The 6805-nt window shown below is 54.9% G+C and overlaps 1 protein-coding gene across 1 annotated transcript in view; it reads right to left on the reverse strand.

The window, feature by feature from the left end:
- Positions 1-3895, reverse strand: part of TMEM51 (transmembrane protein 51) — a 19501-nt gene extending 15606 nt beyond the window's left edge. Inside the window, exon 1 of the mRNA XM_006766696.2 lies at positions 3873-3895. The gene's annotated coding sequence lies outside the window, so the exon portion shown is untranslated. The remainder of the gene's footprint in view (positions 1-3872) is intronic.
- Between the last annotated feature and the right edge of the window lie 2910 nt (positions 3896-6805).

A 6805-nucleotide genomic window follows, 5' to 3' on the forward strand; every position in this document is an offset into this window, starting at 1 on the left:
GCGACTCGGCTCACGGCTGCCCGGGGTCCTGCCTCTTGTCTAAGGACTCTGCCCCGCTCTGAGCTGCCACAGCCCAGCTGGGGGTGAGATTCAGCCCCCTCCTGGGCCCAGGTGCCGAGCTGGACCCTAACCTGAGCCAGTACCCACTCCCTGGCTGCTCCCCTGTCCCCTCCATGAGAGGAGGGAACGGGCCCAGGACGGTGGCCTCAGGCTCTCACGGGCTTGTCCAGATTCAAACCCAGGAGCCCACGGCAGGGGTCACGGTCTCCGTGCACCTGTGGGTGCTCCGGTCACCTCGCTGTCCCTCAGGCCGGAAGCTACGCTGCACCATCACCGCCCCACAGGGGGCCTGACCGCCACAGGAGTTCACCTACTCTCTGGGAGGTCAGACCTCTGGCCCAGCCTGCAGGGTGCTGGGAACAGAAATACCTGCCACTATCGCCTGGACGCCAACTGCGAGCTGGGCTCACACTGAGTGCTTTGCACACGTTAGCTTGTTTCAGCCTCACCTTTGTCCGTGTTATCACTGAACACATGGGGCAGAGAGGTGGAGGACCTTGCCCCAGGCCTCACAGCTTCTAAGGGGTGCCCTATGCACAGAATCTCCTGTTTGGAACTTCCTCATCCCGGGGGCAACAGAACCCCAGCCTTCCGGACAAGCTTAGCTAAACCAGGGCAGGGCCAACCCCTGTAACGAAGCTTGGCCACATGATCAGGCCACTGAGGCTCCCTCTGGGCACTAGGACTTTCTAGGGACCAGAGGACCAGGCCTGAGGCTCAGGCCAGAGTCTGGGAGGCAGGAGTCGAGGCTGGAGGCTGGAGGCACCTGGTCAGCGCATTGGCTGCTTGCCAGGCTCCTGTGCCCTGGGCATCATCTGGACACGGCACTGTCCTTGGGCAGCAGGCCTGGACACCGACTCGACTCATTTGGTCCCTCCTCCCCAGGAGGCATTTTGCAGCAAAAAGTAGAAGAAGGCAGAGGGGGAGCTGAAATCTGAGCACGGACTCCACCCGCCCCCCACGGGGTGGGCGCCTTGCAGGAGGCTGCATTCCCAGCCCAGCTCTGCCCCTGAATGGCTACGGGGACAACTTCATTCCTACCTCCTCCAGCCTCCGTCGCTCATCTGTCAGAGCGGAACGGGACCAGGATCTACCTCACTGGGTTGTTACGCGTAACGAAGTCAAAGTTTTGAGATTCAGGCAGACTCCACCCGCCCCCCACGGGGTGGGCGCCTTGCAGGAGGCTGCATTCCCAGCCCAGCTCTGCCCCTGAATGGCTACGGGGACAACTTCATTCCTACCTCCTCCAGCCTCCGTCGCTCATCTGTCAGAGCGGAACGGGACCAGGATCTACCTCACTGGGTTGTTACGCGTAACGAAGTCAAAGTTTTGAGATTCAGGCATTTATTCATTCACTCAACAGAGTATTAACTGAGCACCTGCCACCTGCCACGTGCTCTAACGCTGGGGAGAGAAGAATGGCCCAAACAGAGAGAAGGCCTGTCCCCACGGAGCTCACCGAGAACCAGCCTGGAAAACATCCTAGAGAAGGTCAAGCTGGAGGGAAATGATGGTGCTGGGGAGGCGGGAGGCGGTGCCGGAAGTGGTGATTTTAAATATGATGGTCAGAAAACACAGCCACCGAGCAAAGATGTCTGAGCAAAGACCTGCAGGAGGCGAGGAGGGAACCATACGGAAACCTGGGAGAAGGGCATTCTAGGCGGAGGGAGCCTGCACAAAGGCCCTGAGGCAGGGACAGGAGGCTGAAAGCAGTCAGTGAATGCATTCAGGGGAATCGCCGGGTGCCTGCTCTAAATGGGCCAGCTGACGACAGACGTGTGGAGGGCGGCGAGCACCCCTTCATTCCTAAAGCACCCATCCGTTCTTAAAGAGCCCGGGACGGGGTGAGGGGCTGATTCGAGGCCATTCACACTGGGGGCAAAGAAGAATCTGAGGGCCAGCTCAGAGATATTTGCCACTCACCACCCTGTGTTTCTCAGAATGTGGTGGGCTGAGTCATGGCTCCCAAAGCCATCCAGATCCTAGTCCCTGGCATCCTGACGGGTACTTTACGGGGCAAAAGGGACTTTTCAGATGCGATGAATGAAGGATCTCAAGATGGGCAGAGTGGCTGGGGTTATCCAGGTGGGTCCACTGATTATTATTCTAAGTGTCTTCATAAGAGGTAGGAGGACGTACGACACATTACAGAAGCAAGAGGCTGGTGAGACGAGAGGAGGGGCCGTGAACCGAGGGGTGTACGGGGCCCCTGGAGCCCCCAGAAGGAACTGGTCCTGACATGGAACTGACTGTATGTGGGCTCCCGACCCCCGGAACCGCACGAGAATAAATGTGTGTTGCACTCAGCCACCGTGTGCGGACTTGGCGGTTACAGGAAATGAATGCAGGCAGCGTTCCTGTTTGCACCTTCCCGGGGCGCCCGCCCCACTCAGACTGATTACCCGATGGCGGGTTTGGTTGGGCCCAGTTCCTTCATCCTGATCAAACCAATCGCTTTTGCACCCAATGCCCGTGTGGCCAGGGTGGAGGGGGGCTGGGCGGGCCGCGCTCCTCTGCCCGGTTTACACTTTAACCCAGGGCCCTGCGCCTGAGCCAAGTTTGCACTCACTCTTGGCCGGGATGAAACTGGGATAAAAGGCACGCGTTCCCAGGCTGCACCCACAGGCACCCCGCTTTCCCGACGGCTCAGAAGGACAGCTCCCCGGCCCTCGGACAAAACAAGCCGGACGCTTACACGTGGTCCTTGGGTGAGGAGGTTTAACCGAAGCTAGAGGGTGTGGAGATGACCGGCGGACCTCTGCGGCCGCTGGCTCCTGGGCGCAGAGCCCTCCCTGTTCCCAGGCCTGTGCCGGCCAGCCCTGATTCTGGAGATTAGCACACGGTTGGAGAAAGTTTATCCTGCCCATATCTGGACATGTTCTTTTCCAGCCACGGCGACGGTGCCGCCATAGAAGTGGCTCACAAACCTTCTGCCAGGAGCCCTGTTGGCACACAGCTGACCTCGTCCTGCCCTCTCCCCCTCCCTCCCTTCTCCCTCCAATTTCTACTTGAAGCATTTTAGCCAGAGCTGCTTTCTTGAGCCCCAGCCTCCTCCTGCTTCCAATGTTTAGGAAGCCACTTGTCACACCCAATTCTTTTTTCATTTTGGAATGGTAGCAACAACATTTACCCTTCTCCTAAGTGCTGACCAAGGGCCAGGCACTGTGCTTTCCATGCATTTATGATCATTAATAATTTATTTTATTTCTTTATTGATTTCAGAGAGGAAGGGAGGAGAGAGAAAGAGAGAGAGAGAGAGAGAGAGAGAGAGAAATATCAATGATGAGAGAGAAGCATTTATCGGCTGCTTCCTGCATGCCCCCCACTGGGGATCGAGCCCATAACCCAGGCATGTGCCCTTGGCTGGAATTGAACCCAGGACCCTTCAGTCCACAGGCCGCAATGCTCTATCCACTGAGCCAAGCCGGCAAGGGCTCATTAAGAATTTTATTTATTTGGAAAATCAGCATATTTGCTATATGTGGATTAATGCTTATTACCAAGATTTATTTAATGGGATTATATTTTAAATTTATTATTTCATATCACATTTAAATTTCCCAAGAACCCTTATGAGAAAGTTTCTAGAATAACCTCCTTTTCACAGATGAGGAAACTGAAGTTCAGAGAAGTTAAGATACCTGCTCAAAGTCACACAGTGAATGACATAGCAAAGATTCAAGCTGGATTTGTCTGGCTCCAGAGCTAGCACGACGTCAGTCCCCCCCAACTCCCATACCTCTCCATCCCCCCATGCCCAAGGAGAGCCCCCTACCCACGCCCTGGCTGCGGGAAGCCTTTTCGAGGCTGACCTTGGTCTCTGTGGGCAGGAGGTAGAGTTCCTTATTTTCCTTCATGTCCTTTCCCCTCCATAAATATCAGCTTCCCCCATGTGACTCACTCAGGCCTCTGCAACCCTGATATTCATCTGGAAGTATTGTAAATAATTGACGCTGGGGTGTTTAATCATAAAACTGGAATTGAGGCTGAAACATGGCAGCCTGCAGGAGAGGGGGAGGGGAGTGACAGGCCGAGGAGAGCGGGGTTTGCTTTGGGGGGCTCGGCACCTCTTTCGCTTCGGGGAAAACAACAAGAACTGCCCTCGGCCAAGTGCTCACGGCCTCCACAGCACGGCCAATGCTTCACTGTCTTCTCCCTTGTTGCTCCCAGCAGCCTTGAGGGGGTGCTCCTGGAACCCCAGGTCCCCCCAGGAATTAACCCTCTCTCTGCCAGCGATGATTAGACAGACAGAACCCCCTTCACAGGGATGAAGAGTGAATGTTTCATCCATGTTAACTGTCCAGCGCTGGTACACAGTAAGTGCCCAAGCATGGCGCACAGAGGGAAGGAGGATATTTGTATAACCCAAACCCTAAACCCTAGCCCCAACATTAACTCTTGCCCAACATTAACCCTAAAGTCTCCTGGAACTGAAAAAGACTCCTTTTGCTTTCTTTCTTTTAAAAAAATATATTTTTTATTGATTTCAGAAAGGAAGGGAGAGGGAGAGAGAGAGAGAGAGAGAGAGAGCGAGAGAGAGAGAGAGAGAGAGAGAGAGAGAAACATCAATGATGAGAGGGAATCACTGATTGGCTGCCTCCTGCACGCCCCCTACTGGGGATTGAGCCCGCAACCTGGGCATGTGTCCTTGACCGGAATCGAACCCGGGACCCTTCAGTCCGCAGGCCGACGCTCTATCCACTGAGCCACACCAGCTAGGGCTCCTTTGACTTCCCTTGCAGACAATCCTCTATAGATAAGCCCCGGTGAAACTCCCGAGGTGCCAAGGATTTCTCAGGGGCTCCAGAGGGCACCTCTCAGCTGGCCTTCCTCTCTGCATTCTGACCCATAAATGCCAATCGGGGCCAGCGAAGTGCTGGAAAGGCAATGACCTCCCGAGGGTGCGCCAGAGATAGGAGGTGTGCCAGAGAGAGCCGGCTGAGGTGCGATGTCACCTGCAGGGCACAGTGCACCCGGATCTTTCCTTCTCCGCCTGTGCTGGAGGGCGAGGGAGAAGGAGGTGCCGGCTCACCGGCCTGGTATTCCAGGTCGCCTGCTCGTGGTTCCCAATATCCAGTCTTCCCTTCCTGCATCATAAGAAAACTACGGGCCCTCCCCTGACAAGGGCTCTATCTGTTTCCTGTGCTGCTGTGACAAATGACCACAAACATAGTGGCTTAAAGCAACGTCAAGTCATTTCCTTTCAGTTCTGGAGGTCAGAGGCCTAAAAGCCAGGTGTAGGCAGGCCGCATTCCTTCCAGAGGGGTTGGGGAACCCATCCCCTGGCCTCTTCAACTCCCAGAGGCCCCTGCATTCCTCCCCCCCCTCCCCCGCTTCAAAGCGCTCCATTCTGATTCTGACCTCGGCTCCATCCTTCCTCTCTGAGGGACCCTCCTGCCTGCCTCTTACATAATGTGACTCTGCAAAGGCCTTTACCATATTAGGTGACACAATCACGGGTTCTGGATTGGGAGGAGGGTGTGTGTGTGTGTGTGTGTGTGTGAGAGGGGGGGGGGGAGTATTCATTAATAATTTCATTATCCAGCCTACCATTAGGGGTCTAGGCACTGCCCTGTACAATTTCAGGGGATCACTGGCCTTTCACAGACTGTCCCCCAAGATAAAAACCCCCACTCCGGAATGAACACATGGCTCTCGGAGCTCAGGTGTACCTGGTATAACAGCGTACACCAGATTACAAACGGGGGTTACACATTTGACAAGCCGGCCACATTTGCATCCCTGAGTTGTGATAAGAAGAGCTAACAGGCATTGAGTCTGGATGATCTCATCTACTCTAGGTAGAAGCTGCTACCATCATCCCATGTTATACAGCAGGGGTGGGGACCTTTTTTCTGCCATTTGGATATTTATAACATCATTCGTGGGCCATATAAAATTATCAACTTAAAAATCAGCCTGCTATATTTGATCAAACATTTAATTCACTCACCCCTAATGCCTTGGCAGGGCCAGACCAAATGATTTCCCAGGCCCGAGAGCCAGGTGTTCCCCGCCCGTTACAGACGCGGACACTGAGGCCCAGAGAGGTTACGGAACTTGCCCAAAGTCTCATGTTAATAAGTAGCAGAGCGAGGCTGTGAACCAGACAGTTGAGTCCAGAGTCCCTCTAAGATCCCGCCTCTCATCTACCTCCAAGCCATGCTTTAAAAAGAGTGGGTTTTTACACATTTGTAATACCTTAACTAATAATAAAAAAAAAAAAAAGAAAAAAATAAAAAAAAAAAAGAAAATGTTATTTCTGAAAAAAAAAAAAAAAAAGGAGTGGGTTTTTAACGTCTCCACACCCTCCACCCCGCTTCCAAGAACAAAGCACTCCTTTGTCCAGTGTCAGAAGCAGAAGCGTGCTGATGGCAGGGACATGAAGGCCCCGTGGGGTTGTCCCAGACCCCTCAGTGACAAAGACGAACGGATACCAGCGTCCTAGGTAACCTGTGACAAGCCACGGGTCCGGCTGAGCGCTGACCCTGTGCCCTCCGCCCCTCTGCTCAGCGCTGCGACTCGGCTCACGGCTGCCCGGGGTCCTGCCTCTTGTCTAAGGACTCTGCCCGGCTCTGAGCTGCCACAGCCCAGCTGGGCATGAGATTCAGCCCCCTCCTGGGCCCAGGTGCCAGGCTGGACCCTAACCTGAGCCAGCACCCACTCCCTGGCTGCTCCCCTGTCCCCTCCATGAGAGGAGGGAACGGGCCCAGGACGGTGGCCTCAGGCTCTCACGGGCTTGTCC

Source organism: Myotis davidii, unplaced genomic scaffold (genome assembly GCF_000327345.1).
Source record: "Myotis davidii unplaced genomic scaffold, ASM32734v1 scaffold299, whole genome shotgun sequence".
Classification (NCBI taxonomy): Eukaryota; Metazoa; Chordata; class Mammalia; order Chiroptera; family Vespertilionidae; genus Myotis; species Myotis davidii.